Genomic DNA, 24044 nt, shown 5'->3' with positions numbered 1-24044 from the left:
TGACCACCTGTGATACACTGCTCTGTGTGTGTGTGTGTTGTGAAATGTGTCTATTTCTCTCTATTTTTACTCTCTCATTCTCCTCGCATCAGTAGGGTAGCAAACTGGACGCTAGTTAACCTCCCTGCCTATCCTCTGTTCCTTCTCTCTCTCTCTCCTTCCTACAAGAAAGAAGTTCAACGGAAGATGAAGCGTTGAGGAAACGTTTCATCGTGAATGCTTGTCTTCGTCAGGGCCCTGACGGCAGCGGCGTAGCCAAGGGGGGGGGGGGGGGGTTCAACCCCCCCCCCCCGAAAATTTTCAATTTTGCTCGAATTTATATACACGCACGCATACAAACGAACGCACGAACATACATAAAGTATGGTTGACCCCCCCCCCCCCCCCGAAAAAAATTTCTGGCTACGCCCCTGCCTGACGGAACCTAGTCCCCTTGTCGAGTCGTTGGCTTCAGCGACATTCCCTTTTCGACAATTTCTCTTCACTTCATCCTTGCGTTTGATTAAGTAAAGCTAATGAGACGACGCTTACATATTGCAGAATGGCTGTGCCAGATCCTAAATTTTGTCATATTGCACTGTTAGTTGTTTGACAACAATTTTGCGAATGATGAATCGTGCAACAAAAAGTGTTCTTGAAGGTTGGATACTATATAGCTGCATTTTAATTACCGCTATATTTCGCGTTCTTTTGTCGCTTCTGAATAATGTTATATAGTCGCATGCTATATCTGATTTCGTGGTTCTTACGTTTCTATGCTGTACAGGAATCGTTGCTGTTTTAGATAATAAATTATGACCACTTTTTTCTCTGAATCTACTGAGCTCTCACTCTCTAATAGTAAATACAGAATAAAGTAACTGTAATTACTATAACAGAGAGGGCTTCCTAAAAACGTGCACTATTATAATTGCATGCGCAAAAACAAAGCAGCTAAAAGAAAAGAGATCCTGCATGACGTCTTAAAAACGTTTAGAAAACGTCTTTTCAAGGACGATGCAATGGGATATTTTTATTTTAAAATGGGATTTTTTGCGACGTTTTTAAAACGTTTTCTAGATCGTCTTAAAAACGTTTAGAAACCGTCTTTTCAAAGACGATGCAATGGGATATTTTTATCTGTTTTAAAAATGGGATTTTCTGCGACGTTTTTAAAACGTTTTTAAAACGTTTTCTAGATCGTCTTAAAAGCGTTTTTTAGATCGCCTTAAAAACGTTTTCTAGATGGTCTTAAAAGCGGATTCTAGCCGGATATTAGACGAGATATAAAACGTTTTCTAGACCTTTAGCTTCTTTTCCGTGACGTTTTCTAAACGTTTTTATCGTCTCGGATAAACGTTTATAAAACGTCAATTATCCGTTTTGTGCTACCTGGGCATTTCCAAACAGATACGTAGAAAATAGGCCATCAAAAATGACTGACCTCACTACTCAGTTGTTTCATTTCCTTTTTTTTGTCTCCTTATTATTCCCAACGTTGCAGTGCATTTGCAAATATTTTGATGTGTTCCGACAAAGTTTTTTTTCTTTTTTTTGGCGTTGCCAGCGCGTAAACAGCTGGGGTTCGGTTTCTGCACTGCTTTTAATTTCAACTTCTTTTTTTCGTAATGCACTCTGTTGATCAGAAATAGCACATCCCGAAAAGCCTTAACGCGCATGCTACTGCCACACAGTATGTATATATAGATCTAGGGCTCGCATGAAATCGATTCCCTCAATGCGTGAGAGGATAAGTCTTTTTTTTTGCTGTGACCATTTCTCACCCACTAAACAGTATTGTAAGAATACGCTAGGCGCAATGCAGCATTAGGAACATTCTTTTTTGAAAAAAATAAAATACGCTTAATAACATTGCCTTATACCAAGTTTATCAACAGAGTTCCACGCTTCAGTTTTTCGCAGTGGCAAATGATCATGCGACAGTTGCCTTCAAGGTATACAGTAAACAGTTATTATTTTAATAAGTCTTCGATTTCGCTCTCGTGCGTGACACGCTTATTACTCGAAGTGCATGCGCAATCTGTTCAGCCGATCGAAATATAAACAGCCGAGCAAATAGAAAGGTATGTATGTAGTTTTCAATATCGCTGAACATAGCGAACCGAAAAGATGAAGTATCCTGTTGCATGAGAGCTTTTCCAGCAAAGTTTGTGTAGTTCACGGCAGAAAGGAGTGCTCTTCAAAGGGGGCGAATTCATTCCGCGGCCAACTATGCAGCCACGTACAACGACGCTCTTAGACGTTAATGTTTCCCACACGGAATGCAAAAATATACGAAATTCCCGGAGTAGCTCACCAGCAACGTTCGGTTACTGGTGAGCTACTCTCTGGCATCTGCAAGACGCGTTTAAAAAAGCGACGAAGTACTTCTAGGGAACGTGGTACTGCTAAATGTCCGGCCCCGCTCTGCATTCAACGCGCCTGCACCCAAAGCGCTTGGAAGGGATATGGCGGCGAAAGGTCACGTGATGCGAATAAGCCAATCGCGTCGGCGGCGGCGAGCGGAAAACAGATGCGATACTCTGAAATTTTTCTAGTGACTCTAGTACAAGACGGCGACGAACGCCCTCTGCCACGGAAGAAGGAAACCCTCTGTACAAGCTCATGTTTCCCGACGTATGCCGGATGGCGCTGATATCTCACGCAGCGCTCGTCTATTGTCTTTCGGCGGGATTTGCAGCGTAGCACGCAGATACGCGGCCAATTTTTTCAGTAAATCCAACTTTGTTTGGCACCTTCTGCCACCAGTAAAGGCTCGGTTCCTTCATAATCCGCCCATTAGGTGTACGAAACCCACCTCAATTGATTCGCATGCCGCTTCAAGTTAAATCACTGGACCACAAAAAGTTGTCAAGTGCTTCCAATAATGTGGAAAGGTAACGTTGGATTCAAGTTAAACGGGAATGTTAAATAACTTTCGAGCTCTAAGCGAATCCGGGTCAGTGACAGCGCCAACAGTGCTTTTTGGTGAGGACTGTCGACATATTCTGGCTCGTGAGTCTACTCCCTCTCAAACAAAATGTGTTATATGAGGCGGGCTTTGAAGAGTAATAAGAAGTGCGGAGAGTTGGTATTGGAGTAACAATAAATATGACTGTGAAAGCAAGTCGAGGAACGGCGGTGGTTCAAAGGGGAAGGGCGGAATGGAGACGGGCGGGGTTAACTCACTGTACAAGCGCTTTGATTCGATGCAGATGGAAGCAGTCGCTTATATTGCTCAGCAGTCTAAATAAGCAAGAGCTGGTTAGGGTATATATTTAGAAAACATCAGTTAAGAAACTGTAACATATGGAGATTAAGCCTGTAATGAAGAAAGAAAGGGAAAATGACAATAGGCGCACTGTACATCATATGTTGTGCATTTCTTGGACCGCGTGAGCTACTTGGCGCGCGTGACGGTGCAAGTTGTAGCGAGCGCGGATCAAGAAACCACCGTTAACTTATCGGCCTACCGCTGCAGCGGAGCCGGCGAGTCGCGGCCGCAGCTGATTTTGTTCGCTCAAACCACGGCTGAGAGCAGTACGTTCGCTGCGCGCGAAGGCGTTAGTCACGTGGTTCTTTTTGTATTTCGCGGGCTTTCTTTGCAGCTTGGAAAAAATGGTATACGTGAGAAAAATCGTATACGTGAGAATGCATTGGGGGTTTCAGAAAACGCTCTCGAACTTTGCAAGTCGCATTTCTTGCGTAAAGTCAATACTTAGCAATTTAGTTAAATAATCCGAATTTACGAATTAATTCATTACAAAACATTGTCTGTAGTGCGCAAGGTGACTGTCAGCAATTTGCAACTGATTTCACTCGCCTGCCTCTAATGTACTTTTTAACCCTTGGCATAGCTGGGACACCCGGTGTGTGTGTGTGTGTGTGTGTGTGTGTGTGTGTGTGTGTGTGTGTGTGTGTGTGTGTGTGTGTGTGTGTGTGTGTGTGTGTGTGTGTGTGTGTGTGTGTGTGTGTGTGTGTGTGTGTGTGTGTGTGTGTGTGTGTGTGTGTGTGTGTGTGTGTGTCAGACGTCGCCCCCACACACAAGATGTACTTCCCTGAGCCCCTGCTCTGCACTGCAAAGGCTGTGGCTGCGCCCCTGATTTCATATCAGTGAGTGTCATTTCCAAAGGAAGAAATAAGATTGAACGTGGAAATTTGTGAAGCCACATATAAACATTTAATCGTAAGTCCAGCGCTTGTCCTGTCTGGTTGTTATCCTTTTGCTGTCTTTGTGTTTTCGCTGGTTCCCTCTTAAGGATATCACTAAAGGTCATCACGATTAGTACGCGTCAATTGGGCGCATAACAATATCGCCTTTTATCAATATCACCTTAATATATATATAACAATATCGCCTTAATATCGCCTTTTTATGTGGACAACATTCGGTTTCGTTTTCTGGGCGCCGAGGTTGGGAAGTGACGTAGCAGTGTAGGGGGCTTGGTCACGTGACCACACAAGGCTGTGACGCACTTAGACAGGAAGCGATCGAAACTTGGCGAGTGATGCAGCAACCGATGCTTTGTCGGTACGTACGTTGCAGAGGTGGCGGAGGTCCGGAGGTCACTCACGTCACTACAGCAGATCTGGTGTGGTCGTCACTACAACTTTCGTTGTCCCTCCTGTAGAGCTACGTCAGTGTTGGCGCGCTAGCGATGGGTCTCGATCGGGAGAATGGTCATTTAGGTACACTTTGGAAGTGAATTAAAATATATTCTAAACGTTTGCTATGCGTGACCCTTCTTGTGTAGTGTCCTTGCATAGAGGAAACCCACAACAGGCTTGTTATAGCCTCGAAATTTGATGGCACCACCCATTTAAGGTATTCAGGAAGATAATTTCGTATAGGATAAGAGCCACACTTCACTACGCGTAGCCACCACGGTGGCATGGTGCTCTGATGCTGACCCGACAGGCGCGTCTTCGATCCTACCCGCGGTGCTCGCATATGGACGGACGCTAAATGCGAGAGGCCCGTGTATGCGATGCCAACAGTGCACGTCAAAGAACCCCAGGTGGTCGAAACTTCCTGAGCAGTGCACTGCGGCGTGCCTCGTGTTCATATCGTGGTGTCGACGTGAAACGCCAGAAATTACCACTGCACTGTGAATGACTTGAGATAAGTGCCCCCGCCCCCTTTTTTTAAATTTTCAATATGTATACGCAGGCTGAAATACAAAACATAAATGTTTTCCAGTTCTCTGACTTTCAATACATCTCTATGCTGTTTTCTCAGTGTTAATAGTCATGAATTTCAGCTAGGTTGGCAAAAATGATGCAGACAAATAGCTTTTAGGACTTGTGGTTTGGGTTTCCACGCCAACGAAAAGTGGCCGCACGTCGCCGCCGATGATGTACCCGGCGTGCGCCGACGACGCCGCGGCCGGTCGAAACCGCCACTGCGCACACCTGTAACAGCGCTCCCTCAGAATTTACTATAAAACACACATGTAAACAAAGATAGTGTGTCCATAGAAAACGATGGTTCACGCGTCAACAAATGAAGCCATTAGCGGACGGGGCGTTATAAAGAAAGCGGCGTTTTAGATGCGAAGCAGCTTATGACCACTTCCCAATCATCCTGAGTACGCCGACCAAAGACCAACTGCCCCCGCAGGTTCCTCGATGGAAGGTTGACTCAGCTGATTGGGAACGGTACCGAACCCTTGCGCACATGACATGGACTGAGCTGTCAGCTCTGACCTCAGATGACGCTGTCATGTATCTTACAGCTTTTATACTTGACGCCGCATCAAAATGTATTGCCCAAACAAGCGGCCTGGGTTCTAAGCGGCGATTTCCATGGTGGAACGATGCATGTAGAAAAGCGCGGATGAATCAGAACAAAGCGTGGGCGTTGTTTCGTGACTCCCCAACAGCAGAAAACCTGGAACATTTCAAGCAGGTCAAATCGCAGGCAAGGAGAACGCGCCGACAAGCCAGACGAGAAAGCTGGACAAAGTTTATATCGAGATCAACTCGTACACAGATGAGGGAAAAGTGTGGAATAAGGTGAAGAGAATTAGGGGCCAACAAACGTACTCCCTGCCATTAGTAAATAGCCTCGGGTAAAGCTTGGAGGATCAAGCTAATTTTCTTGGCACACATTTGAACACATATCGAGCTCCTCACACTACTCCGAAACCTTCCAAAAGTACAAAGCATGAATAGAACAACAAAAGTTGGAAAGAAAATCTGAAAAAATGAGGCGTACAACGAACCATTCTGCTTAGCAGAACTGCAAACAGCACTGAACTGCTGTAACGCACCTACCCCAGGTTCTGACTGCGTAATGTACGAAATGTTGAAGCAACTACCCTCTGAAACACAAGAAAGCCTCCTCACTCTCTACAACCTTATATGGTTCTCGGGTGTGATCCCCTCTTCTTGGAAGGAGGCTGTTATAATTCCAATTTTGAAGCAGGGAAAGGATCCCTCTGCTGTATCAAGTTACAGACCCATAGCGCTAACGAGTTGCCTATGCAAAGTGTTTGAAAAAATGATTAATTGCCGCTTACTACACTTCCTTGAATCAAACAAGTTGCTCGACCCATACCAGTGCGGGTTTAGAGAAGGCCGATCCACCACCGATCATCTCATACGTATCGAAGCACGCATACGTGAAGCTTTTGTTCATAATCAGTTTTTCCTATCTGTATTCCTCGACATGAAGAAGGCCTACAATACGACCTGGAGGTTTGGGATACTGAGAGACCTCTCACACATAGGTATACGTGGTAATATGTTCAATGTAGTTGAAAGTTATCTGTCGGACCGCACATTCCGCGTTCGAGTGGGCAATGTTTTGTCCCGAACATTTATACAGGAAACCGGAGTGCCACAGGGTGGGGTGCTCAGCTGTACGCTCTTTATTCTAAAAATGAATTCTCTCTGTCTGTACATCCCACGTAATATGTCTTATTCAGTATACGTTAACGGTCTGCAGATAGGTTTTCAATCGTGTTCTCTTGGGATCTGTGAGCGACAGGTTCAGCTTGCTCTTAACAAGGTGTCCAAATGGGCTGATGAAAACGGGTTCAAACTGAACCCACAGAAAAGCACCTGCGTCCTTTTTTCACGAAAAAGAGGCTGGCACCCCGATCCTGAAATCGTCATGAAGGGTGAGCGTCTGCCCGTAAACACAGAACATAAGTTTCTAGGTATAATTTTGGATGCGAAGTTAACCTTTGTACCGCACATAAAACATCTTGAGAATAAATGCATGAAAACAATGAATATCCTAAAGGTGCTGTCAAGCACAACATGGGGCAGCGACAGAAAGTGCCTCATGTATAAAAGCCTCATACGCTCACGCCTTGACTATGGGGCGATAGTCTATCACTCTGCCAAGCCAAGCGCTCTAAAAATGCTGGACCCAGTTCACCATCTAGGTATCCGCCTCTCCACAGGTGCTTTTAGAACAAGCCCAGTTGAAAGCCTTTATGTAGAATCGGACGAGTGGTCACTCCATCTGCAGAGAACGTATTCTTGTTTCATATATTTTCTTAAAGTGAACGCGAACAGTCAGCACCCTGCATATTCCACTATCAACGACCTGTCCAGCTCTCGACTCTTTCGCAATAGGCCCACAATAGCACGCCGTTTCGCACTGCGTGTTAGAGAGCTCCTTGAATGCGTGTCCCACTCTTTGAATACCACCTTATTCCCCCCGCTATGCAGCTCCCGCCGTGGCCGTGACATCTTTCGTACCTGTCACAAAGCACGCCCCCCTCATACACATTCGGATGTATTTCCCAGAGCTGCAGCATAAATATGACTGCCCAGAATATTAAACTGATGCATCCAAGTCCCATGCTGGCGTGTCATATGCAGCGGTAGGCCCATCTTTCTCGGATGCCGGCGTTCTACCCACTAGCACAAGCATTTTGACAGCCGAGGCTTACGCGTTATTCCTAGCCGTTAAACACACTAAAGAATGGAATATACCAAGGGTACATACATCGACTCCTTGAGTGTCGTAAAAGCTTTGAAAAATCTAAAAAAACATAGAATTATGTCCCTCTAATTATGTCCCTCTACTCAATACTATGCACGGCGTACACGTCCGAGCAACATATCATCGTGTGCTGGGTGCCAGGGCACCGCGAGATCGAAGGAAATGTGTTGGCTGACCAGCTGGCCACGTCGACCAACGTTAGCGCTGCCAACTCTTCAGTTGCTGTCCCCGTAACGGACTTAAAACCAAACATACGGAAAAAGCTCGGGGCCTACTGGCAGAAGTTATGGGATCTACAAACACATAACAAGTTACACTTAAACCATACCTCGGCAACTGGCCACCTACATTAAAAACGCCGTACAGAGGTCACTCTCTGTCGGCTTAGAATAGGACACACACACAGCACGCACACACACAGTTTGTCCGGTGGTCCCACCCAGCTGTGACAGATGTGGCCATCCACTTACCGTACTACACATACTCCTTGAATGGCCATAGCTAGAGGCTTACAGAAAAAAAACATTTCCCACTTGCACTCAAGCAACACATACCCCTTCACCCAGCCATGTTCATAGGTAGAGAACCTCTTTTTAAGTATCATACATTGAATGCATTTTTAAAGGATGTACATAATTTTCATGTCATCTACGCAGGTGATCGGTAGCACAGCCTCCTAATGGAGTCCGCTGCTGCGGATGCTACATCAAAGAGAGCACCTGCCTCACGGCCCTTGGGACCAAGGGCGCTGACGAGGCATCCGTGCCAATACAACACTTGTATATTTAGCGTCATGTTCACCTAGAACTTATCCTTATCATGCACGCTTCACTTCACTTTCATAATTTTAATAAATATATGTTTTACGCACCTTTAGTGCGCAGAATCTTAGACCTTTATACAGCCACTAAACATCATCATTGTTTCCATCCGACACCATTTCCTGGCGCTCTTTGGCCATCAATGGCCCTTGCGCCATTAGACAACATATCATCATCAACGTATCCAGTCCACAATTCATGGAACGTAACTTAACTGCTTCGCTTCCAGGAAACATTCACGCAAAGTCCAGCTCTGATCGTCGTCGTTCCCTTCCGTCGTCGGCCCCGAATGTTTCTCTTCCAGGAAACACTCACGCAACCTTTCACTGGTCACAGGGCGTCATCATCCGATTATTCCAGATCGACGATCGACTGACCGCACTACACCATCAAACACGTCTTTGGCCGACGGGACCACATTCAACATAACTTCTTCACCATCTCCGGACCGACTCTTCTCCTTTCCGTCGTCAGTGCGCGCTTATAACTCCTCGCTCCCGGGTTCCAGAAGCGTCTAGTGTGTATTTTGCTTGCAGCACAGCCAAAGCTAGGCAAAGGACGAGATGCTTCTCTCCGGTTCCACTCGCGGTAGCGTCACTGGGCGTTGGGTCATGTTTTCTTCCGCAATGGTTCCATACTTTGCCGGGCGTTTTATCTGAGACTGCTGGTGGTCTGTGACTGTTTCGAGTGCGCGACGGCTTGCGCGCGGCGTCTTTTGATACTTGTTTTTTCGTTGCGCGCTCTGTTACGGTTAACCGCCGATGCCGGTACTTCACGTCGTCTTAAATCGGCGACGCGCACCCAATTACGCGGGCAATCGTGAAGTAGCAGTATACATGTAGACAAGCAGCACTGTCAGTCACAGAGTTGATACAAGAAACAGAAATAGCCATCTGCTTAATAAAATTACCAGCGGATTTTTTGCAACTCTGTCTCTTGGCTCGTTCAGCATACCTCTTATACTGCGCAGAACGAAGCGTCAGACAACGATACTATTGTCACGTGGTCGTGACGTGGACGAGGGCAGAAGTCAGCAGGATAAGAACGAGTCTTTTATTTGGCGAACTTGTGCCAAGAAACGAAATAGTCACTTTACTAGCGATGCACAATGAGCACGGATTGCGGCGAACAAAGCGGCGTCCGTCGATCAACTGACAAGCGGTCAAGCGCGTCGGCTTTTATACAGGCGCTATCGAACTTTCCAGCGATATCGCTGGCGTTATCTCTCGACAAAGCTGGAACATTCGCGTGCGGCGCGCAATACGTTCTAAAACAATCGCGAAGCTTCTTACACATAGCGGCGCGGCCTGCGCAGCGCGTTGCCCACAGTCTTGGGTGAAGCGTCAACTCATGAAAAATAAGACGCGCGGCAATGCCCCCCTCTGAAAAAGCATCGTCCCGTTGCTTAAAAACAGAATATGAATACATGCAATACTAAAGAAAACTAATAAAGCAAGCAAATATTAGAGTCCTCAGGTGCGTTAACGAGCATAGTACGGTTAAAGGCGCACCACATGCACGACCTCGGGTCGAGCTCGGCGCCTCTGAGAGTTCGCGATGCCGTCGGGGACAACCTCGTAGTCGAGTGCGCCGAGACGTCGAAGTACCCTGTACGGTCGAAAGTATCGTCGAAGAAGCTTCTTGCTCAGTCCGCGTCGTCGTATTGGCGTCCAGACCCAGGCACGGTCGCCGGGCTGGTACTCCACGAAGCGTCGTCGAAGATTGTAGCGACGGCTGTTGGTGTGCTGCTGGGTCTTGATGCGCAGGCGGGCGAGCTGTCGAGCTTCTTCGGCACGTTGTAAGTAAGCGGCGTCGTCGAGATTTTCTTCGTCGGTGACGTTGGGTAGCATGGCGTCGAGCGTCGTCGACGGGCTCCTTCCGTAGACCAAGTTGTATGGCGTCATCTGCGTCGTTTCTTGGACGGCCGTGTTGTAAGCGAAGGTTACGTACGGAAGGACGGCGTCCCACGTTTTGTGGTCAACGTCGACGTACATGGCCAGCATGTCGGCGATGGTCTTATTAAGACGCTCGGTGAGGACATTGGTCTGCGGGTGTTAGGCGGTGGTGTGGCGGTGACTCTTCTCGCTGTATTTGAAGAGCGCCTGAGTTAGGTCCGCGGTGAAGGTGGTACCTCTGTCTGTGATGAGGACTTCTGGGGCGCCATGACGCAAGACGATGTTCTCCACGAAGAACTTGGCTACCTCGGCGGCACTGCCTTTGGGCAAGGCCCTTGTCTCGGCGTAGCGGGTGAGATAGTCAGTTGCTACGACGATCCACTTATTGCCGGAAGTCGACGTCGGGAACGGCCCCAGTAGGTCCATTCCGATTTGCTGGAACGGCTGGTGAGGTGGTTTGATTGGCTGCAGAAGTCCCGCAGGCCTAGTTGGCGGTGTCTCCCGTCGCTTGCAGTCCCGGCAAGTCTTAACGTAGTGGGCGATGTCGGCGGCTAGGCGTGGTCAGTAGTACTTTTCCTGTGTTCTGGCGAGCGTGCGGGAAACACCGAGGTGTCCAGCCGTCGGGTCGTTGTGTAGGGCCTGGAGGACTTCTGGTCGCAATGATGATGGTACGACAAGAAGGTAGTCGGTTCGAAGTGGCGAGAAGTTCTTCTTTGGGAGAACGCCGTTCTGTGAGAAAAATGACGGCAGTCCTCGCTTGAATACCTTCGGAACAACGGTGGTCTTGCACTCGAGGTACTCCATAAGGCCCCCCAGTTCCGCGTCGGCTCGTTGCCTTTCGGCGAAGTCGTCGGCACTTATAGTTCCGAGGAAGCAGTCATCGTCGTCGTCTTGCGGCGGCGCGTCGACGGGGGCACGAGACAGGCAGTCGGCGTCAGTGTTTTCGTCCGGACTTGTACACGACGGTAATGTCGAATTCTTGAAGCCTCGGACTCCATCGTGCGAGACGACCTGAAGGGTCCTTCGAGTTAGCTAGCCAACATAAGGCGTGATGGTCACTGACAACTTTGAAGGGCCTGCCATAGAGGTAGGGGCGAAACTATGACGTGGCCCAGATGATGGCAAGGCATTCCTCTTCTGTTGTGGAATAGCTGGCTTCTGCCTTGGATAGTGACCGGCTAGCATAACTGATAACCCTTTCAAGCCCGGCAGCCTTTTGCACAAGGACGGCACAGAGTCCTACCCTGCTTGCGTCCGGTGTGTATTTCCGTATCGGCGCAATCGTCGAAATGCGCAAGTATGGGTGGCGTCTGCAGGCGTCGTTTAAGTTCTTGAAATGCTTGCACTGAAATGCTAGCCCAAGATCCGACAAGCCCACACTAAGCTTTAATTCTGCACACTCGGAAGTTGTAAAAAATGGTATAGATTTTTCCTGCTTGTTCGCGGCATTGTTTAAAACACGTAGTCATTTAATCTCGCACAGTTTTTTAACACAGATTGAGCGTCTCAGAGCGTCGGGATTTTCAGATCATGTTCTCAGGATGAGTGTGCAGAAGCTCATAAAAAGAACGAGAGTAACTCGCACCATAGAAATAAATTCAGCGCCAACGAACAAAGATAAATGTGTCGTAATACCTTATGCACACAGACTGGTCTAAAAAACGTTGCAGGACGTTTCAACGTTAAGGTTCTCCTATCAGCTCCGAACAAAATGAACATCTGTGGAATCGTAGATCGGAAATTGCGTGGAAAAAGAACAGGTTCAAATAAAAAACGTGCAAGGTGAAACACATATCTCCGGTAGTCCCATGCAGAGTGGGCGTTGTTTACCAAATCCCATTCTCATGTGGTCACGTATATATAGGCCAAACGGGCCGTTGCCTGAATATTAGACCAATGGAACATCAGCGCTCACTGGTGGGCAATCCGTATTCTCATTTGGCTAAGCATTCCACAGAACACGCATGCACACCGATGTTTCAACGCACCGTCTGTATCTTCGCGCATGCGGACCAGGCCACCAGGGAGACTATGGAGGCGTTTTATATCCTCAAAAAAAAAAAGGCACTAGTTGTGTAAGTGTGCCGTCTATCACCTTGCATGACAGAGAGATTGCTTTCTTGAACTGTTTTGCTTCGTGATACATTATGTCTACAGTTACACCTTTGAATTTGTACTGTATCGCTGATATGACATCATCGACGTGTGCCCACGTGGGATAGGTTGTGCTTTAAAATGTGTGTTTTCGTTGCTAATAAAGTTAGTTGTGAGACAGCGCTGGTGTTCGTGTTCTTTCTTTTCTGTGTATGCGTCGCTGAAAACCACTCATCATGTTTAACAAATCCCACAGCCTGTTTCATAGAACACTGCCCAAAATGTCCTTATGCACATGCTTTCATTCTCCTACTCCCATCATGAAACATTATTTATTCCAGAGTAGTGACCCGGAAACTACCCAAGCAACCACAGATATCCCTCAGGAATCCAGTACATATCCGTTTCGGATGTAATGGATATCCACTGGAGATCCGTAAATCTCCGCTGGAGCTCAATCGGAGGTCCGACAGATGTTGAAAAAAAAGATTTTTGCAGATTCACAGGATATCCAGAAGGGGATCCTGTCGTGGACATATTATGGACCTTATACGTATGTTGTGCCACAGATTGAAAACAACAAGCACAAAGCAACATCCAAATAAGGAAGAGACACGTACACAGGAAGGGCGTCTACGTGTCTGTTCTTTACTCGAGCATTCCTTTACATTTGTTCAGGTGCCCAAGTTAAGTTATCACCAACTAGCCCAAGTGTCTGCGTCAGAATAACGACTGGTATGCACAATTGCATACCAGTCGTTATGTTGCTACAAATTCAACTGCCAAAAGTAATATTGCCTCTGATATGAGGGTTAAAGTTGAATTTACACCAATACGACACGAACTGAAGATGCTAGAAATGAAATTGAATCCATAACTTAGCTTTAAATTGCACAGTTTCAACTTGTGAGCGCTGAACAATACCTAAGTGTGATGGAAGGCATAAGGGTGCGGGCCCAGAGCGACTCACCAAGGAATGCAATTGATACTCAAGTGCACTCAGGCAAGTAAATTATATATATATATTTAAAGATAAATAAAATACAAAACAAAACAATGAAAATACAATACAAAACAATGCACAGGCATTGCGTGTAAACGCAAGGCAGTGACATTTTCATAGGTCTTCAGTAATGTTGTGCAGGGTTTTTAAATGAAGTAGAAGGCCAGCAGAAGATGCATATACTAGTTCTTATTTCAGTCATTTGGGCTGCCATGTGTGCAGTTACACAACTAAACTGTTTACTGGCAATTAGGTCATATTGCTACATGCATATTGCCAGCCCCTCGAACCATGCGCGTGTGCGCCGGACGAAGAGAAGGAAGATCTCTCTCCACTCGGGCTCTGAGCTGAACCGGTCAGCGCTGCAACCGCTACTGTAGATATATCGTGTAAACAGTCTACGGACTACGGTCTACCGAGTCGTCATTCACGTAACAGTATAATAGAACAATCAAGCGAACAAGTCAATATTATATTTCGATTAGTAAGGGGTATACATGAAAATATTTTATTGTATGTGGTACCTCAATGATGTTTCTGGGTTTAAACCTAGTAGTGGATTCTCGATTATGCGTCCCCCGGATTTGCGACGACCCGCATTTCACGACGAATCGGTTTGGTCGCGGCAAAATCCCCATAGAAATAACGTATTAAAAACCTTCGTTATACGACGCAATTTTACACCGACCCCGCATCTTACGACGACTTTCTGAGTCCGTCCGAGAAAAAAAATCACCTCCTTTACTCGTATCTGAATGCTGACCAAGTATTTGCGAGTGCACAATAAGAACTATCGTTCCCCTACGTTGACAATTACAAAAGTAGAGAGTGAGACAGTAAATTTATTCTCCTGGCAGTTCATGCGCTTCTGCAATCCAGTTTTCCTGGCTTTTAAGATAGCTTCTGGATACGCCTCGGTTGCGCGCGTATCCAGGGTCGTTACCTAGACAAGCTCTCTCCACACTGAGTAGCTTCAGCTGACCGGTCATTGAGATCCAGATATTTTCACGTTTTCGGTCCGCGGAAACTTTTCCTGGTCGACATACAGCTGGTCTCCTGCCCTTGTTTGCGGCAATCGCAGTCACAGGTCTTGAGCACGGAAAAGGACGCGACGCAGCTACTTTCACCGTGCAAAATAACTTTCGCTTGACATGAACGTTCATATAACAGCGGGACATCACTAGTTGCACTTCACAGGGGCACAATTACGATGCACACAGCTCAGTCGAGCACGAAAGCATTCTATGCAAACTCGTGCTCTGTCGCCATTATGTGATGGCGATGACACTGTGTCTGACTTTCCTGACGGGAGGCTGTTTCCAACGCGGTTTCGGTTTCGTTTTCACGCACAGGCATCTTTCGAAGTCGATTTAGAGGGAGGAAGAGGAGCACTGGATTCAATTTTTTGAAGTTGAGGATGACGATTCGCTCATACCTCTTTCAACTAAGTAATGCTCCCGTTCGCTGCCATTTTCAAAAATAATTTAATCTACCTTCCTTGGAAAAGCACAGAGTCGTGTCGTGGGCTTATTCAGGTGGTCTGTTCCCCTTTTCTGGCCTAGGCTGATTTCCACTGCCTATATTCTTAGTTGTTCGATTATACGACGGTTTTGCGTGGACCCTTCAATGTCGTATAATCGGGGTTCCACTGTAAATAATTTTCTGGTTATGACCTGTGACGATGCGCATTACAATGTCTAAGAAAGCTGCTGTTTCTGCTTATGTAGTGAATACACGTTCATTTGTGGACTCCTTCACAAAGTCATACATGAATATCCTTTGAAGATCCATAATCGATTATAACTCGTCTGTACGCCACAACTCCAAAAATGGATATCCGCTATGGTATCTCTAATGTACATCCAGTGAATGTCCCACACTGGCACTGGACGTTGGGCTATTGCATGGATACTGAGCGGATATCCGTGGTTGCTTGGGTATTCTCCAGGTGACCACTACACCGAATGTCTCGTTTAATGAAGGGACGAGTGTTTGCACACAGTTTCCTATTTTAGAACCTTCACATTGTAACTCCCTACAAGCAAGCGGTACATATTTTTGTTTCAGAACTACTGTAGCTTTCCCTGCAATCTATACTCAGTGTGATAAAGAAGTGCTGCTAAATATGCACTACTACTGGCCCATTCGCTACCAAGTTATATGTGGTACTCTATGCAAAGTTCTACACGTAGATTAAAGTACAGTATGTGTACCCCATCACATTCCCTATCCAAGAAATTTGAAGCCGGCACATTTCCTCTAAAGTGAGTAATTCATGAAGCAAGAAACAATTTGTGCACCCAATTTTGTACTGCGTCAACATACCGTACACTATCACTGCTTTTCAGCATAAGGCTTGCATTTGTCCGCCTGGTAAATTTTGGTGGCCCATAGGGTTGTCACTGTGGTGACTCTTGAGCTTCTTACAACTTGGTGTGGGTAGCTTGGAAACCAATGATCTCTCGTTTGTCCTGTTTTCTGAGAAGAAAAAATTGAGTCATGAGAAAAAGCACGAAAGAAATGATGAAAGAAAAATTGGTTCAATAAATAAAGTGTCCACAACTATACCTTGTGAGGATTTTAGACCATGAGTTTACTTTCAGTAATGGCGATCCTCTGTTGACTTGAGGTATGTTCAGAGATAAAGTATCCAAGCGTGTGCTGATATGAGCAGTTTCTTGGAGGATGTGGTTGGGTTGGAAGAGGAAAAAAAACAGTCATGATTACTATGGTAGAAGCGTGAATGGATTTGTGATTCACGTCTAAAAAGAACGTATATGAGAACACTGCATGAGAAAAAAAGTGCGCACATAACATTGCTTTCTTTGGGAATTTGTTTTAGTGGTGACCTTCAGTGCAGAGTGTCTTACGAAGCCTCAGTTAGAGGATACTAAGTTAATTGTCCAACTCTGTAAACCATATGGCATGTGCAAATGTAATGGTATGATTGTAAACTTACGAAAATGTACAAATGCGTATACATACTGTAAGTTCACTTCACTTTACCATGCATTGAACGCATGTGCATTTATCGCAGCAGACTCATTTGTGCAGAAATAGGTGAAACTTGTGCTGTGATTTGTGTTACAAAGTCTAGCAGTAAAGATATTTTCTGCAAAAGTGATAACGAAGTAAATAATCTTGGAAAATGTCACTGGAATCCTCAAGCTGTGCATCTGATCAGCTGGACGAGTCGTAAAACCTTATGAAATGACAAAAACCGTAGCGCATGCAAAAAGAAAAGAAAGCTATGTTTAAATGCAAAGTAGTGCATTTTCACTCACCGATGCGCACGCCCACATGGTGCTTGGTTATTCCGTTTTCGTAGGTAGTCGCCGAGCACTTTGCCGGGGTTGAATTTTCACGCTGGAAGCTGTACAGCCCAACGTTTATAAAGTATCTATAAACGTTTGTGCAGCCGGTGAAGCGGCGCAGCAGACATGATTCAGGCTTGAGATATGTTACTTCCAAAGCCCGGAGACAAACGTAGAACAGTAGCAAGCACTTTATTGCTACATCGTGCCGCAAGTACGGTGGTACAAAAGGTATGAAGCGTGGAAACTTGGGCAAGTTGGTAGGTCATAATGAATATACGAACAGCGCAACTGACAAGGACAGAGGAAGGTAACAACACACAGCACTGACTTTCAACAAGTCAGCGCTGTGTGTTGTTACCTTCCTCTGTCCTTGTCAGTTGCGCTGTTCGTATATTCAGAGGTACAAAAGGAAGTGAAAAGTGAGCGGGGAGGCAGCCGAGACATGCCAGCCTTATAGTTATCGAAGTCGGGTCACATGATTACTGGGCAGCTTAGCTGGCCGCTCATATCAACAACACGTGGCGCTATCGCATACATGACATTTCCTCCCGCTTAAATTGTGGGTAGCTACCGTTACAGAAAATTAAGGTGGCGTGTAGCGATCTGGCGCTCGTCGATTGCGCACGGGATATCTTCGTACTGGTGGTGCTGCCTCGGAGGCTGCGGGCGCTGCCGTAGGTGTCTCCGAAGTGGCGTCCGAGAACTCCCAGAAGGTGTCTTTGTTCTCCTCACCCTTGGAGACGCCAGCTGCACCCAGGAGAAGCTGATATTGGTGACGATGCCAGACTGCCAGGCCCCTTGGCGTGTGTACCTTGACGGCATACGAAACGGGCCCTTTTGCCGTACCGCAGTACCCGAAGCCACCTGGGTAATTTCAAACAAGAACACAGTCGCCTACAGCAAACTGCCGAGCTTTGAAGCTGCCTTGGCTGCACTGAATAAATTGTTGGTGGCGAACTAATTCCTCTACTTCTGGCTTGAGAATGTCCAGTTTGGAACGAAGACGGCGACCGAACATAAGGTTAGCCGGCGCTTCTTTTGTCGTAGCGTGGGGTGTATTCTGATAAGCAAGTAAGAAGCTGTTAAGGCTGGCCTGCAGGTTTCCACTGCTTAAATCTTTCTTCATGGCAGTCTTTAGGGACTGAACGAAACGTTCTGCCAAGCCATTCGAAGTTGGGTGATAAGGCGCTGTTGTGACGTGGCGCGCTCCTATCTCTCGAACAAACGTCTGGAACTCGGCAGACTTAAATTGTGGCCCGTTGTCAGACACGATTGTTGCCGGATAACCGAAGCGGCTAAACATTTCGCGAAGACGATCAATAGTTGCCGTGCTAGTTGTGTTTTTCATGATGCACACCTCTGGCCATTTAGAATGCGCATCAACCACAACTAAGAACATGTGCTGCCGGAAGGACCCAGCAAAATCGATGTGTACTCGCTTCCCGGGGGGATGTTGGCCACGACCATGGGTGCAATAGGAGCACTGTTAGGGGCACTACGCTGCTCCTGGCAAGGTTTGTATCCTTTGACGTGAGACTCAAGATCCCGGTCAATTGAAGGCCACCAAACATAGCTGCGGGCCAACTCTTTGGATCGCACAATACCTGGATGACCGTCGTGAAGTTCTTGTATTACCAGAGACCTCAGTTTTGCAGGCACCACAACACGCATTCCCCACAGGAGGCAGCCTTGGTGTGTGGTCAGCTGTGTTCGCCTGTCAAAGGAAGGCTTGAGCTCCACGTCGTCCGTAAACTTAGGCCACCCCATACTTGTGAGCTCGAGTACTCTGCAAAGAAGTTGGTAATGCGAGGATGCACGTGCAATATCTTTTTGTGTGACCGGCATTGATTGCAAGCGTAACGAGTGGAACGTTTCCTCTGCGTCATTAGCGGACTCTTGACGAACAGGTAAGCGCGACAAGCAGTCAGCCTCTAGATTTTCATTTGCCGGTCGAAACTTCAAGGAGTACGTGTAGGCAGACAACGTCACTGCCCAACGTTGAAGTCTTGCTGCCGCCAAGGTTGGTATGCCAGACTTTGGGCCTAAAATAGTCTACAGTGGTTTATGGTCCGTTATGAGTGTGAACGGGCGCCCGTAAATATAGTAGTGAAACTTCTTAACGCCGAAGATGATATCTAGCGCTTCTTTCTCGATCTGGCTATACTTCTGCTCAGCATCGGACAGCGTCCGTGAAGCGTAAGCAACAGGGCGAATGGTGCCATCAGCAAAAATATGAGAAAGTACAGCACCTACCCCATAATTAGATGCGTCGCAAGCCATTTGAAGTGGTCTTTGCGGATCATAGTGAGCCAGAACTTCTGTAGACGCCAACGCAGCCTTAATGTCGTCAAAGGCCGTTTGACACTCGCTGGTCCACGCCCATGCTTGGTCGTCACGCAGCAATTTGTACAGGGGATGAGCCAGCGTTGCCAGTTGAGGTAGAAATTTTCCGTAGTAGTTTACGGCTCCGAGCAAAGAACGAAGCTGCTGCTTGTTTTCTGGCGCTGGCGCGGCTACAATGGCATTAGTCTTGTCCGTCGTGGGATGTATGCCATCGGCACTCAACTTGTGCCCCAAGTAGGTCAATTCCTTCTGAAAAAAAGTGCATTTCTCAGCTCTTAGTCGAACTCCCCGGTTTTCCAAACGGGTTAGAACTGCTTCCAAGTTCTGCAGGTGTTCGCCTCTAGTCCTTCCGGTCACTAGAATATCGTCCAAATGGCATGCGACACCTTTGAGACCTTTGAGCATGGTGTCCATTATTCGCTGAAAAATACCAGGCGCCGAAGACACGCCGAAAGGTAGCCGGTTTACGGCGAACAGTCTTTTCGTCGTGTTGATCGCCAGAAGACGACGTGCCGGTTCCGCTAGCACTACCTGTTGATAGGCTCTGTTCAAGTCAGCTTTAGAAAATTCTTGTCCTCCACTGAGTGCAGCGAAAATTTCTTCAACACTTGGTAAAGGATAGTGATCGGTGTCTAGCATAGGGTTCACAGTGGTCTTATAGTCGCAACACAGGCGGATATTTCCGTCTTTCTTTACTACCGGCACTACCGGCGTGGCATACTCGCACGTGGCTAATGGTGTGATCACAGCCATTGACTGCATTTTGTCAAGCTCTTTTTCAACTGCTGGAACCAGTGCGAAAGGCACACTGCGCGCCTTCAAAAACTTTGGACGAGCGTCCGCTTTGAGAAAGAGTTCTGCCCTGTCTTCTGTGATACATCGCAATTCTTCTTTGAAAAGGTTGCTGTACTTTTGCAAAAGCTTGCTCACCTCTACTTTTGCTTCGGTGTTCGTCGGCTCCCATGCCGAGCAGAGCTTGTTGCAGGAAAATACAGCGTTCCAGTGGAGCCGCACGTGCTGCAACCACTCTCCGCCCAGAAGTGGCGGTCATCCCTGCTCAGTGACATATAAGGGTAATAGAACACTTTGCCCATTATGTTCAACAACAACTTCAGCCACTCCTGCTGGCTCGACTAATGCACCTGTGTAAGTGCGTGGGCGCAAATTTGTCATGCGCAACTTCAAAGGGGAACAACTGTTGCTGTTGCCTGCGAAAAATTACGGATACCGCCGCTCCCGTACCCAATTCCATTTCAAGCGGAGTCTTGTTTATCAGCAGGCGTACGATTATGGCATCTTTTCTCGAGCACGTCATGCCGTTTAGCATCACTTCTGTGGCACAGTCAAGAACTTTCATGTTGTGCGCTCGCGCGTGAGACAACGTTGCGTTCTTATCAGACTGACATATACGCTGAATATGCCCTTTCTTGCCACAGCCGAAACCCATCGCCGACGCATGTATGCAGTTTTTGCCACGTTCTTAAAAGAGCCACACCGCCAACACATTTTTGACGCTTTCTTTTTCGCTGGCATCTTTTACTGCAACTGCTTTCTGCCCTTGCTTTTGTGCAGTTACATGGTTTACGTCAGAGGCGCTCGTTGAACCATGTACTTCTGCTGCACTTTTTGTTGCGGAATCCATCGCTAAAGCTTTTTCAACTGCCTTCTGAAATGTTAATTTCTTGTCTTCAGCAAATAGCACTCGCTGAATATCTTCTCTTCGTAACCCACAAACGAATCTGTCCCTCAGTGCCTCGTCTAAAAATTATCGAACTCGCTCGAACTCGAGAGGGAACACAGTTCCGCGATAAATTCGGCAATGGATTCAGTCTCGCACTGATACCGTTGATAAAACTTTGCTCTCTCACCAATTATTGAAGGCTTCGGTGCCAGATGGTCGCCAAGCAATTTCCCGAGGGTATCGTAAGACTTGCTTGATGGAAGGTCAGGGGCGGTAAGTGACTTGAGTAGCGCGTACGTCTTCGCCCCTATTAGGCTCAGGAACGCGTGAACCTTGTCTTCCTCCGGTACTTTGTTGAAGTGGAGAAACGATGTGAACCGCTCGTCGTATGAAGTCCAGTCGCTTGCGGAGTCGTCAAAAGGCTCCATGTGTCCAATTCTTCCCAACACTTGCGTCACTGGATCTGCCATCCCTGCTGTTCCGGTAGCTCGCAATGTGGCAGCGACAGCCCCAGGAGCTTCAAACAGGGTAGAACCTTTCTTCCGTTATGCCAGCGCCGCTGCTGGTTCGAAGCAACTCGTCACCAGATGCTACGTCCAAAGCCCGCCCTAGCGAAAATTCTGATAAAAAAACTGATAGGCTATCAGTTTATTGACAGGTGTATCAGTCTATAGGTGTATCAGCCTATAGGTACATCAGTCTATAGGTGTATCGGTCTATAGGTGTACCAGTCTATAGGTGTATCGGTTTATGGGTGTACCAGTCTATAGGTGTACCATTCTACTGCTTATAAGCCCACAAGTGAATCGGTGCTTAGTCGACTGGCAGGTGGGCCACTGCATTAGAGCAAGCAGGACACAGATGAACACAGAAATCAAACAAAATCTTTTATTTGATGTTCCATTGACTTCTTAATCTTTTGATTTCATCAAATCGTTGTTTTGTTTGCGAGCGCCTTATTTAGGATCTTCTTTTGCTCGACCTCTCCAGTTGGAAAATTGTTTTTCTAAAAATGGTTGAAGAAATCTGCATGATCAAAAACAAAGCAAATTATGGGCACTTGTTAGGTGACAATTATACCCACTCGAAACAGAGGGGTTAACATGACAAGGAAATAAATACGAGTGCTATCAGGCCGTCTCTTTTTTTAAATTAGTATGTTGATACGTGCATAAAAACGCCCAGCTCCAGTAGGCACAAATACGAGGCTTGAAGCCTTACTAAGTAGTTATAACACAAGTTGGCAGTGGAATCTCGGCTGATCTTACTGTTATGCACGCAGCCAACTACTTTCACGAAGCTCCAGTCAGACTGAAAATTTCACCTACCAGAAAACACAGCGTATATTTCTTTATCCGAGGGAGGCTTTGCCTCTCCCTTCGTCCGGTTAGAGGCTGTTCCAGTTACACTCCGCCCGACTAAGCCTGCCGTTGAATAAATGGCAACGGCCGCCTCACGAACAAAGCGGGTTTCGCTTTTTGTGCCCATGAGGCGGCTGTACAGGCCCTCAGGAATGGCCCTTTGCCCAGATGCGCCTATAAAACAAGTTAAAGATGATGTGCACACAACAATATGTCAGTGCACATTTTCTCATTACAGCAAAGCATTATACATTTAAGACAAAGCACACTAGAGTTTTAAAACACCTCTCCGTCAGTGGGCACGCAATCGGCCTCCCTCGCACTTGTGTGGGCCACTTCAGGGCTGCCCGTGGTCGCTGTGGCGGTGCGTGGCGGCTGCACCGTGGCGGCACATGGCAATGGCAAAAGCGCAACTTGTTGTTCTGGCTTGCGGCTGCAGCCCTCGCACAGGACGTGGTTTTTTTCTGCAATAAAAAAGCAGAGTATGCAGAAACGTATGCAGCAAAAGAAAGTTAATCGCGCCCTTAATTGTCACAGTAGCTTCCTAGGTCTCAGACTGAAGAGAGACCAGGGTGTTCAAAGCCAAATAACATAAAATATAGCATGCAGTTGAGATATGCTATGAAAGTACAATAATAGGTTGGGTGTCACATTTAAAACCATGATGTGATATGGGGGACGCCGTAGTGGAGGGCTCAAGAAATTTTTACCATCTGGTGTTCTTTAATATGAGCACCATGCTGTCACAGTATGGAGAAGCATACATACAAGTGATTAGAAAAACATGCGCGCATCACTGCCACGTACAATACATGAGCTTACATTGCATTCTGCTTTTCAGCAAAACTGTACGCTATAAGAAAAGTGCAACTTACTGATGTATACAACACTAGCAGCAGTGCATGACAATAGCTTATAAGGAAATGATAATCAAACCTGTTTCGAAAATTTTGCTGCATAGGGCCTTTTCGAGCATTCTTATTCGGTCCAAAAGTTTTGAATTTTCGGCCTTCAGCATATTCACTTCTTCTTTGAGAAGTTCTTTCTCGGTCTTTTTGCGTCCCTCAGCATCACCAAACAGGACGCCTCGCTGCTTCTTCTTAAAACGGCTACTCACACCCTTCGTTTTCTGTTTAACAGCAGCTTGACGCTGCGTTTCCTGCAAGTGCATAGACAACCCAACATTAATTTCACAGCTTATAGCTTGTTCGCAACTAAAAACAGGGCGTATTTGCGTCTTGAAGGAAATTGCAACAGCGCGGGAATAAACACGAATGCACGAAGAGAGAGCTGACACGGACAAGCGCTTGTCCGTGTCAGCTCTCCTTTCGTGCATTCGTGTTTATTCCCGCGCTGTTGAAATTTCCTTCAAGATGAACTACCAACTTGCCCAAACTCTCACGTTAATCGTATTTTCGTACATCCCATCCTGCGCTAGCAAAAATAATCCTGAACCAGTGACTTGTACAGAAAAAGTGACTAGGCTGCGCTCGTACAACGATATAAGAATAAAAAAAAAAAACATGGCTGATCCCTCCGTCATAGGAATCAGTATAACACGAAAGTGAAACGTATCTTCACAGAAGTAGT

The 24044-nt window shown here is 46.7% G+C and overlaps 1 long non-coding RNA gene across 1 annotated transcript; it reads right to left on the bottom strand.

Moving 5' to 3' along the window:
• Positions 1 to 22063: 22063 nt before the first annotated feature.
• On the bottom strand, positions 22064 to 23736 carry LOC119384525 (uncharacterized). Its single transcript, XR_007415410.1, has 3 exons — positions 23391 to 23736; positions 22422 to 22918; positions 22064 to 22119 (listed from the first exon to the last, which is right to left on the bottom strand). It is a non-coding gene; the product is annotated as an uncharacterized LOC119384525 (long non-coding RNA).
• Positions 23737 to 24044: the final 308 nt, after the last annotated feature.

The sequence above is a fragment of the Rhipicephalus sanguineus genome, chromosome 1 (assembly GCF_013339695.2).
Source record: "Rhipicephalus sanguineus isolate Rsan-2018 chromosome 1, BIME_Rsan_1.4, whole genome shotgun sequence".
Lineage (NCBI taxonomy): Eukaryota > Metazoa > Arthropoda > Arachnida > Ixodida > Ixodidae > Rhipicephalus > Rhipicephalus sanguineus.
This window is presented reverse-complemented; position numbering and strand designations above follow the sequence as displayed.